The following is an 11,778-nucleotide window of genomic DNA, read 5'->3' as shown; positions in this document are numbered from 1 at the left end:
TGATCATCCATCTGATCACTCTCAACATTTTCATGTTGAGTGCTAGTGTCAGCCAATTGTGTATCATCTACTTGATCTTGAACCTCTTCAAGATCTATCTTCCTTTCACTTTTGCCTTCCATTAGGAACTTAGTTTCAAGGAATTCAGCCTTTCGAGCAACAAATACATTCTGCTCGGATGGATCATAGAAATAATATCCCATATCATCCTTGGGATATCCTATGAAGATACACTTCGTAGATCAAGCATTCAACTTATTAGGGACGTAACGCTTAGGATAAGCTTCACATCCCCAAACCTTTAAGTATGATAGAGATGGAGGTTTTCCAAACCACATCTCATGAGGTGTTCGTTCCACTTTCTTGGTTGGGGCCATATTTAAAATACGAGCCGCTGAGCATAGACAATAACCCCAGAATGATAGAGGTAACGAGCTTCTAGCCATCATAGATCGAACCATATCCATTAGGGTTCGGTTCCTCCTTTCGGACACACCATTAAGCTGTGGTGTCCCGGGTGGAGTAAGTTGCGAGATAATCCCACAACTTCTAATATGATCTTGGAAGGCATCGCTTAGGTATTCACCTCCTCTATCGGTTTGAAGTACCTTAATTATCTTATTGAGTTGATTTTGTACTTCGTTTTGATACTCTCTGAATGCTTCAAAAGTTTCGTCTTTATGTCTTAACAAGTAGACATATCCGAAACTACTGAAGTCATCAATGAAAGTAACGAAGTATCTTTCACCATTCCTAGCTATGGGCTTAAAGGGTCCACATACATCCGAATGTATTAATCCCAATAAGTCCTTAGCCCTTTCGTAGGTCCCTTTGAAAGGTGCTTTAGTCATTTTGCCTTGTAAACAAGATTCACATACATCAAACGAGTCTAGTTCATTTGATTTCAAAAGGCCATTCTTTTGGAGTGTATGCATTCGATTCTTGTTTATGTGACCAAGGCGACAATGCCATAAGTAGGAATCACTCACATCCCTTTTGAGTTTCTTGGTGCTAGTATGGTATATTGAGCTACTAGATGATGTGTCATCATGAACCAATTCATAAATTCCATTTGAAGGCAAAGCCTTGAAATAGAATACATTGTCTTTAGAAACATGAATATCATCATCAATAAAATTAACAAAGTAACCACATTGTTTTAAGCGAGAAATAGAAATAATGTTTCTACACAAATCCGGAGCATACAAAACATTTTCTAAAATAAGTTCCAATCCGCTTGGAAACTTCAAAATAAAATCTCCTTGAGCTTTAACATGCACCTTTGCACCATTGCCCATATAGAGACTTGATGTTCCCACCTTATGATCACTTCTTTTGAACCCCTGCAAAGAATTGCAAATATGAGTTCCACATCCCGTGTCTAATACCCATGTATTAGAAGAAGTAATACTAAGCTCTATATATACCATATATATATTACCTGAGGTTTGCCCTGCATCCCTCTTGTCCTTCAACTCCTTAAGATAGACCGGACAGTTTCGTTTCCAATGACCCATCTCACCGCAACCGAAACATGGGTCTTCTTTGGGGTTTGCTTGTCCGGCAACCTTTTGCTTCTTGTTCTTGTTTTTGGTTGGGGTAACCATCCTCCCCTTTCCCTTTCCTTGATGGGCGGGTCCTTTCCTTTTAGCCGCCTTTGGCTTAGAGGTGTTGTTACCTTTGGACCCACCATCATTGATCATTAGCACGGGTGAAGCCCTCTTACCCATGCTAGTTTCCACCGTCCTTAACATGCCATGAAGTTCACCAATGGTCTTATCCATCCCATTCATATTGTAATTAATTACAAATTGGTCAAACCTCTTTGACAGGGAGTTTAGGATAAGATCAGTGGCTAGCTCATTAGATATGTTGAGATTAAGACGGTTTGCGCGATCAATAAGGCTTTTCATTTTGAGGACATAAGAGGATACGGATTGGGTGTCATCCATACGATATGCATGTAACGCTCGAACCGTTTCAAAGCGCTCGACACGTGCTTGTTGAAGGAACATCTCCTTCAATTGCGTAATCATGTCATATGCACTATGATGTTCGAAATCCTTTTAGAGTTCGGGTATCATAGTCCCAAGCATTAGGCAAGTGACTGCACCAAATCGGCGCAATACTTATCCCAATAAGCCATGCCTTCCGTATCATCCTCGTCGGGTTGATCGGGAATGGGGTCTTCCAACACATACGCCTTATCCTCAAGTTTGAGGACAATTCTAAGATTACGGAACCAATCCATAAAGTTCGTATGGTTGAGTTTGTCTTTCTTTAGGAGAGACCTTAATGATAGGTTGTTTAGGTTAAGTGGTGCGTTTTGCATGTTGTTGTTATTTGCGGCCATCTACAAAATTAACAAAGTTCATTTAAGTATCGATTTTAAATTTAATAAATAATACCCTTTTATATATAATTGTTTTATTAAATATTAGAATCCAACGGTAAATCAAATTTCGGTTAGGTGACCTTTATCCCGTTATTTGATTTAGCTAGGTAGTCATTTATATGACAATTGCAATCCTTTTGCAACTTCTATATTATGGGATCATGCATTCCTTTTGCATGGCATATTTATCCCATCAACGCCTATTTGTTCCTCATGCTTCGGTGACCCTAAGTTCATGATTCCCAAATCAAGTCGTCCTACTTGTGTAAACATGTAAAATTAACATACAAGTGGTTAGGTGACCTTTATCCCACAAGCATGCGAATTTTACTTTAACCATATTAGTTAGCTCATAACGGTTAGGTGACCTTTATCCCATTATGAGTTCCCTACTATGTTTAAGTGTCCCACAAAAGGATGGCGTTAAACTTGTTTACCTTGTCGATTAAGGGATTTTAAGTTTTCGTTAATTCTAGTTTAAGAAAACATTTATGCCATACACCAACATGCATTTAGTGTATGGTATTTATGAAAATCCATTTACATGTCATGTAATTTGCCAATTACTTGATATAAACCATTTTATATATATGTGATCCTTTTCTTGTTCTTAATAACCATTTATTAAGGTCTTTAGTTTCTTTTAATTTAACCAATTAAATTGTCGTTTTGCATGTCATTAATATGTCTAATTTAACCAATTAAATTGTCATTTTGCTTGTTGTTATCTTGTAATTAATTGTATCAACCAAACATACAAACACAATAAACATACAAACAACCACACATGCAAAACAAGTTTGTTCACAATCTAGCAATTTTGGTGGACATTTGTTTAGCCGAAAACAAATGTCACCGGGTAAGGGGTAAAATACAAAGTAGGAGATTTCAAATCTCCCACTTAACCTTGCATCCATATGCTCCTTGTGTTCTTCAAGTCTTCATCATCTTGTATCTTCATTTTACAAAATATGTATCCTAATACATTTTTATCTAGAAAATGAAAATACAACCTATTCTATTTTACATACCAAATGTAAAACAAATTACATAGCCAAAATTAATATTACATACCAAATGAATAATTAATTTTACAAACCAACTTGAATGAATATTACAACCATATTGAAAGATTAACAAATCAACCAAACAAACATTCATTCAAACACAAGGTCATGGCTATGATTGTGAACATTAATTTAACAACAAATATGAACCAAATGGCAAGTCCAAAACTACCATTTGGACCCTCCCAAAATCGGCCATAATAGGGTACCCACCCAAAACCCAAAATTTTTGCATTCCATTTTCATGCATGTACTTAGAATGCAAGTATAGTGGGTTTAAAGACCATATATAGGAAGCATATTTCATAGACTTCGGCTCTAGATACCATTGAAGGAATTTAACAATTTCATAAAACAACATGTTCTTTAAGTTTACATGTATTAAAAACCATTTTATGATAGTAAATATAAGCGGAAGCATGATAAAGAGTACATGTTTATGTTCAACCATGTAGTTAAATTCCTTGCGAATATCAAGTCTTGAAATCATGCTTACAAATATAACAAGATTAGAAGAGTGTTTATACCTCCTTAATAAAGAATAGTGGGCTGAATTGGACAGCTGAATAGATGTTGAAGATGATGCAAAATAGCTTCTAACTTGAAGCCTCAAGTGTGTAATACCCCAAGCTATTAATCACCAACACCCTCTATTACTTGGTTAGGAATTTTTGACACTAGATGAACTTGAATTAGCAAGAAAAAAACTCTCACACACCCTTACTGATCTCGGCCAGCAGGTGTTGTAATTAAGAAAGGAGCTTTTTCTTTTTAATCCCCTCCATGCATGAGTCAAAATCCTTGGTATATGAACTCTAGCATGCACTTGATAAATGTGTGTTCTTGAAAGTAAACAAAAGCAAGTATGGGAGACTCCTTGGTCATAACAAAACCGTCCCCCATCCTTTTTTTTATAACAAGATTGTTATTTTTTATATCTTGTATAAAATACCTTTGTATTTATATAAAACTTGTTATATAAAATTTGTAATTGCTAAGTTACTTGCATTTTACAAACCAATTTATAAAATATTACACAACATAATTATTTAAACCTATAAATAATTAAATATAAATTATCCAAGTAATTTATCTCAAGTGGTTATATTTTAGAAAACCCATTTTCTAAAATCCAAGTGTCGCGTATTTATTTAACGAACCTATCGTTAAGATTAAATACTTATAAGGTGTCGGTAAGCTTGATGTTGGGTATGACCCGACTTGGATCATAACATGTTAGCCACATTAATTTAATATGTCTCTCGGGCATACGAAATACCTTCATTGATTACATCTATAAAAACTGTATCTAAAGTTAGCCGACCAAGAATTTAAGATTGACCTTTTATCGGTCGAGTTAGCAAGTTTCGATGTCATAGTCGGAATGGACTGGTTACGTCCATTACATGCTGCAATCTTGTGTTTCGTGTAGTGACCCGAACTTTTCCATGTTTATATATATTAAATGAAATTGTTATTTACATGATTAAGTGTTTCCAACATGTTAAGCAATCAAACTTGTTAAGACTTGATTAATTGAAATAGGTTTCATATAGACAATTGACCACCCAAGTTGACCGGTGATTCACGAACGTTAAAACTTGTAAAAACTATATGATGACATATATATGATTATATATATAGTTAACATGATATTATGATAAGTAAGTATCTCATTAGGTATTTTAACAATGAGTTATATACATAAAATTGAGTTTATTGAATTAAGAAACTCGAAACGATATATATAATGATTATCGTTATCACAACGCCTTACTAAATACATATGAATCATATTAAGATATTGATACACTATGTTTAATCATGATAAATCATAAGTAAACATGTCATTAAGTGTATTAACAATGAACTACATATGTAAAAACAAGACTACTAACTTAATGATTTCGAAACGAGACATATATGTAACGATTATCGTTGTAACAACATTTAACTGTATATATATCATACTAAGATATATTAATATATCATAATATCATGATAATGTAATAATTTAACATCTCTTTAGATATAATAAACAATGGGTTAACAACATTTAACAAGATCGTTAACCTAAAGGTTTCAAAACAACATTTACATGTAACGACTAACGATGACTTAACGACTCAGTTAAAATGTTTATACATGTAGTGTTTTAATATGTATTCATACACTTTTTAAAAACTTCAATACACTTATCAAAATACTTTTACTTAACAAAAATGCTTACAATTACATCCTCGTTCAGTTTCATCAACAATTCTACTCGTATGCACCCGTATTCGTACTCGTACAATACACAGCTTTTAGATGTATGTACTATTGGTATATTCCTCCAATGATCAACTCTTAGTAGCTCATGTGAGTCACCTAACACATGTGGAAACCATCATTTGGTAACTAACATGAAATATCTCATAAAATTACAAAAATATTAGTAATCATTCATGACTTATTTACATGTAAACAAAATTACACATCTTTTATATCTAATCCATATACCAACGACCTAAAACACCTACAAACACTTTTATTCTTCAATTTTATTCATCTAATTGATCTATCTCAAGTTCTATCTTCAAGTTCTAAGTGTTCTTCATAAATTCTATAAGTACTAGTTTCATAAAATCAAGAATACTTCCAAGTTTGCTAGCTTACTTCCAATCTTGTAAAGTGATCATCCAACCTCAAGAAATCTTTCTTATTTACAGTAAGATATCTTTCTAATACAAGGTAATACTCATATTTAAACTTTGATTCAATTTCTATAACTATAACAATCTTATTTCGAGTGGAAATCTTACTTGAACTTGTTTTTGTGTCATGATTCTGCTTCAAGAACTTTCAAGCCATCCAAGGATCCTTTGAAGCTATATCTATTTTTCTCATTTCCAGTAGGTTTATCCACAAAACCTGAGGTATTAATGATGTTCATAAAATCATTCGATTCATATATATAAAACTACCTTATTTGAAGGTTTAAACTTGAAATCACTAGAACATAGTTTAGTTAATTCTAAACTTGTTCGCAAAAAAAAGTTAATCCTTCTAACTTGACTTTTAAAATCAACTAAACACATGTTCTATATCTATATGATATGCTAACTTAATGATTTAAAACCTGAAAACACGAAAAACACCGTAAAATCGAACATACGCCGTCGTAGTAACACCGCGGGCTGTTTTGGGTTTGATAATTAAAAACTATGATAAACTTTGATTTAAAAATTGTTCTTCTGGGAAAATGATTTTTCTTATGAACATGAAACTATATCCAAAAATCATGGTTAAACTCAAAGTGGAAGTATGTTTTTCAAAATGGTCATCAAGACGTCGTTCTTTCGACTGAAATGACTACCTCTTACAAAAATGACTTGTAACTTATATTTCTGACTATAAACCTATACTTTTTCTATTTAGATTCATAAAATAGAGTTCAAAATGAAACCATATCAATTTGATTCACTCAAAACGGATTTAAAACAAAGAAGTTATGGGTAAAACAAGATTGGATATTTTTTTTTTGATTGTTGTAGCTACGGGAAATATTGTAACAATTCTATACAAATCATATCCTAGCTAACTTATATTGTATTATACATGTATTCTAATATATTATGTAATCTTGGAATACCATAGACACGTATGCAAATGTTTTGACATATCATATCGACCCATGTATATATATTATTTGGAACAACCATAGACACTCTATATGCAGTAATGTTTGAGTTAGCTATACAGGGTTGAGGTTGATTCCAAAAATATATATACTTTGAGTTGTGATCTAGCCTGAGACATGTATACACTGGGTCGTAGATTGATTCAAGATAATATATATATCAATTTATTTCTGTACATCTAACTATGGACAACTAGTTGTAGGTTACTAACGAGGACAGCTGACTTAATAAACTTAAAACATCAAAATGTATTAAAAATGTTGTAAATATATTTTGAACATACTTTGATATATATATATATATATATATATATGTATATATATATATATATATATATATATATATATATATATATATATATATATTTGTTATAAGTTCGTGAATCGACCAGTGGCCAAGTCTTACTCCTGACGAAGTAAAAATCTGTGAAAGTGAGTTATAGTCCCACTTTTAAAATCTAATATTTTGGGATGAGAATACATGCAGTTTTATAAATATTTTACGAAATAGACACAAGTAAATGAAACTACATTATATGGGTGAATGATCGAAGCCGAATATGCCCCTTTTGCTTGGTAGCCTAAGAATTAGTAAACCGATCTACTAATTGACGCGAATCCTAAAGATAGATCTATTGGGCCTAACGAACCCCATCCAAAGTACTGGATGCTTTAGTACTTCGAATTCGTTTTTATCATGTCCAAAGGATTTCCCGGAATGATAGGGGATATTCTTATATGCATCTTGTTAATGTCGGTTATCAGGTGTTCACCATATGAATGATTTTTATCTCTATGTATGGGATGTATATTGAAATATGAAATCTTGTGGTCTATTATTATGATTTGATAATATATAGGTTAAACCTATAACTCACCAACATTTTTGTTGACATTTTAAGCATGTTTATTATATGGTGATTATTAAGAGCTTCCGCTGTTGCATACTAAAATAAGGACAAGATTTGGAGTCCATGCTTGTATGATATTATGTAAAAACTGCATTCAAAAAACTTATTTTTGATGTAATATATTCTTATTGTAAACCATTATGTAATGGTCGTGTGTAAACGGTATATTTTAGATTATCATTATTTGATAATCTACGTAATGCTTTTTAAACCATTATAGATAAAACAAAGGTTATGGTTGTTTTAAAAATGAATGCAGTCTTTGAAAAATGTCTCATATAGAGGTCAAAACCTCGCAACTAAATCAATTAATATGGAACGTTTATAATCAATATGAACGGGACATTTCAGTTGGTATCCGAACGTTGGTCTTAGAGAACCAGAAATTTGCATTAGTGTGTCTTATCGAGTTTGTTAGGATACATTAGTGAGTCTGGACTTCGACCGTATTTTTTTTAAAAACGATTGCTTAACACTTTTGTTGGAAACTATATATTATTAACATGTAAATATTATGTGATATATTAACCTCTTAATGTGTTTGATATTGTGTGATAGATGTTTACCACTAGTACAAATCCCATCGATTCACCTAATAATAATGAAGAGTCGAATATATTTTGGGAAGATTCATAAATTCCCGAAGAGGAACCGGAAGAAGAGGAACCGGAAGATGAGGAACCGGAAGAGGAGGAACCGGAAGAGGAGGAACCGGAAGAGGAGGAACCGGAAGAAGAAGAAGAAGAAGAAGAAGAAGAAGAAGAGGTTCTGGAGGAGGAAATATTGATACCTATAGTAAATCGATTAAATAAAAGAAAATCCTCAACCAACGGACCAAAGTTAATAATGGTCAATGGTGTTTCCGCCGAGGAAGCAAAATATTGGGAAGATTACCAATTTTTCGATGAATCGGATCCCGATGAGGATTCCGATGATGTTATAGAAATTACCTCGACCCAATTTAATAAAGCAAAAGAAAATAATAAGGGAAAAAGTATAAAAATAGAGAAACCCGATTCCAACCCCGATGAACTTTATATGTATCGGCCACATCCGTATTTCCTAAAATGTAACAATGACCCGGGAACCTCTAAACCACCAGATTTTTCTAAACCAATGTGAAAAATGACGGCTCATATTAGAGGAACACCATATATTCCTAGAAAATTAGGAAAACGAACCAAGTCCGAAGAAGAAGAAACCAGTGATTCAGATTAAAGGGTTGTAATCATGTTGTGTATTATATGTATTGTAGTGTGCTTGTAGTTTTATGTTCTATGTAAAAATTGCTTGTACTGTTTGTTAATTATCTTTTACGAATCTAATCCTTGTCTATTTTACAGTATAAAAACAAAATGGACGTTAAGGGTAGACAACCGAATATTTTAGAAGATCTACCAGAGGATATGATTGAGGAAATCTTGTCTAGAGTCGGTCAGAATTCATCAGCACAATTAATTATGGCAAAATTAACTTGTCAAACATTTGGAAGACTTTCCAGAAATGCCTTAGTTTATAAAAGGCTTTCCTTTGATAGGTGGGGTATATCACATTGGGGAGACCGTAAGTTACGCCGTGTTTTCTTTAAAGCGTTAAATGCAGGGAACCCAAATGCAATTTTATGCTACGGGTTAAGAACCTATTTTGGCTCAACATATCCCAACATAGGATTTCATGAATTAGAAAGAGCTTCTAACATGCAACATAAAGAAGCATGTTATGCTTACGGGTTAGTGATGTTCGCTTCTTACCAAAGTGATAAAAAGAACATCGGATTGCAGCTTTTAAATAAAACCTTCCCACAAGTGACGGATTCAGTAGTTGGGGTGAGAAACAAGGTTTTTAGATTATTACGGGGCTGTTGGACATTACAAAACCCTCGTCCTTTTGACGACATTACAACATACTGCCTAGCCAATGGTCATAACGGTTATTTTCCACAAGACCAAGGATGGGAATTCGTCTTAGTAAAACCAGAATGCATGACTTGTTTCTGGACTTATGAATTACGTGTCTTTATTTCCTTTGCTGAACAACTTGCGTATTAACTAGATTTATCTTCAAAACTGTCATGTATCAAAGTGTACTATATTTCATGTTATATGTAATATTGCGATGTTGTAAGTTTGAAGAATATTTATATGTGATATATTATTATAATCAGTATTTCATATGGAATTGTAGTAGTTGAATTGTATATTAGCTACTAAGTACGAACTTAACGGGTAGGTAGTACCCGAATTTAAACTTATAAAACACTAATATGAAGAAAAAGCTTTTTTAAATGAGTTCATATTATGCTATGAAATACTATTGACTATTCTTAATATTCTGTATGATTAACTCGATTCAGTTGGCTATTTTGAAGGAAATGGCACCGACTACTCGACACACCATGAATATGAGCGAAGAGGAATTTCGTACCTTTCTTGCTGCAAACATAGCCGCAGTACAGGCTGCGCTACATACCAACAATAATTATGAATCTAGCAATGCAGCTAACGGTGCAAGAAATCGTGTAGGATGCTCCTACAAAGAATTCACTGCCTGCAAACCTTTCGAATTTGACGGAACCTAAGGACCAATTGGATTGAAACGGTGGACCGAGAAAGTCGAATCAGTGTTTGCCATAAGTAAGTGTAATGAAGAGGACAAAGTTAAGTACGCTACGCATACCTTCACAGGTACTACGTTAACGTGGTGGAACACCTTTCTTGAACTGGTAGGACAAAATGCTGCTTATGCACTACCGTGGTCGGCATTCAAGCAATTGATGAACGAGTAGTACCGTCCTAGAAACGAAGTCAATAAGCTCAAGGTAGAGCTTAGAGAGTTACGAACACAAGGGTTCGACATTACCACGTATGAACGACGATTCACAGAGTTGTGTCTATTGTGTCCGGGAGCATTTGAAGATGAAGAAGAGAAGATCGACGCGTTTGTAAAAAGGTTGCCAGTAAGGATTCAAGAAGATGTGAGTTGACACGAGCCCGCTTCCATACAAAAGGCAAGTCGAATGGCTCATAAACTCATAAATCAGATTGAGGGAAGAATTAAAGAGCAGGCGGCCGAAGAAACCAACATGAAACAACTCAAGAGGAAGTGGGAGGAAAACGGTGACAAGAGTCACAGTACAACAACAATAACAATTACAACCACAATCGTAACAACTATCCCAACAACCGCAACAAAAATTGCATCAATAACCGCAATCCTAACAATAACTACAACAAACATCCCAACAACAATAACTACAACAACCGTTTCAATAACAATAACAATCCCAACAACAACCTCAATAACAACAACGGAAACAAAAACCAAAAACAGCCATGTCATAGGTGTGAAGAAAATTATCAGGGGTTTTGCACGACATTTTGCAACAGGTGTAAAAGAAATGGTTATAGCGAGACAAATTGTGAGGTTTACGGACCAAAGTTTAACAGAACTAAAGGAACAAATAGTGTTGGAACAAGTAATGTTGGAACGAATAGTGTTGGAGCAAGTAATACCAACGCTGTTTGTTATAAATGTGGAAAACCAGGCCACATTATTAGAAATTGCTCGAATCAGGGGAATACTAATGGGCAGGGCCGTGGAAGAATTTTCAATATTAATGCGGTAGAAGCACAGGAAGACCCGGAGCTTGTTACGGGTACGTTTCTTATTGACGATAAATCTGCTTATGTTTTATTTGATTCGGGTGCGGATAGAAGCTATATG

Source organism: Rutidosis leptorrhynchoides, chromosome 6 (assembly GCF_046630445.1).
Source record: "Rutidosis leptorrhynchoides isolate AG116_Rl617_1_P2 chromosome 6, CSIRO_AGI_Rlap_v1, whole genome shotgun sequence".
NCBI lineage: Eukaryota > Viridiplantae > Streptophyta > Magnoliopsida > Asterales > Asteraceae > Rutidosis > Rutidosis leptorrhynchoides.
Note: the sequence above shows the minus strand (reverse complement) of the source record.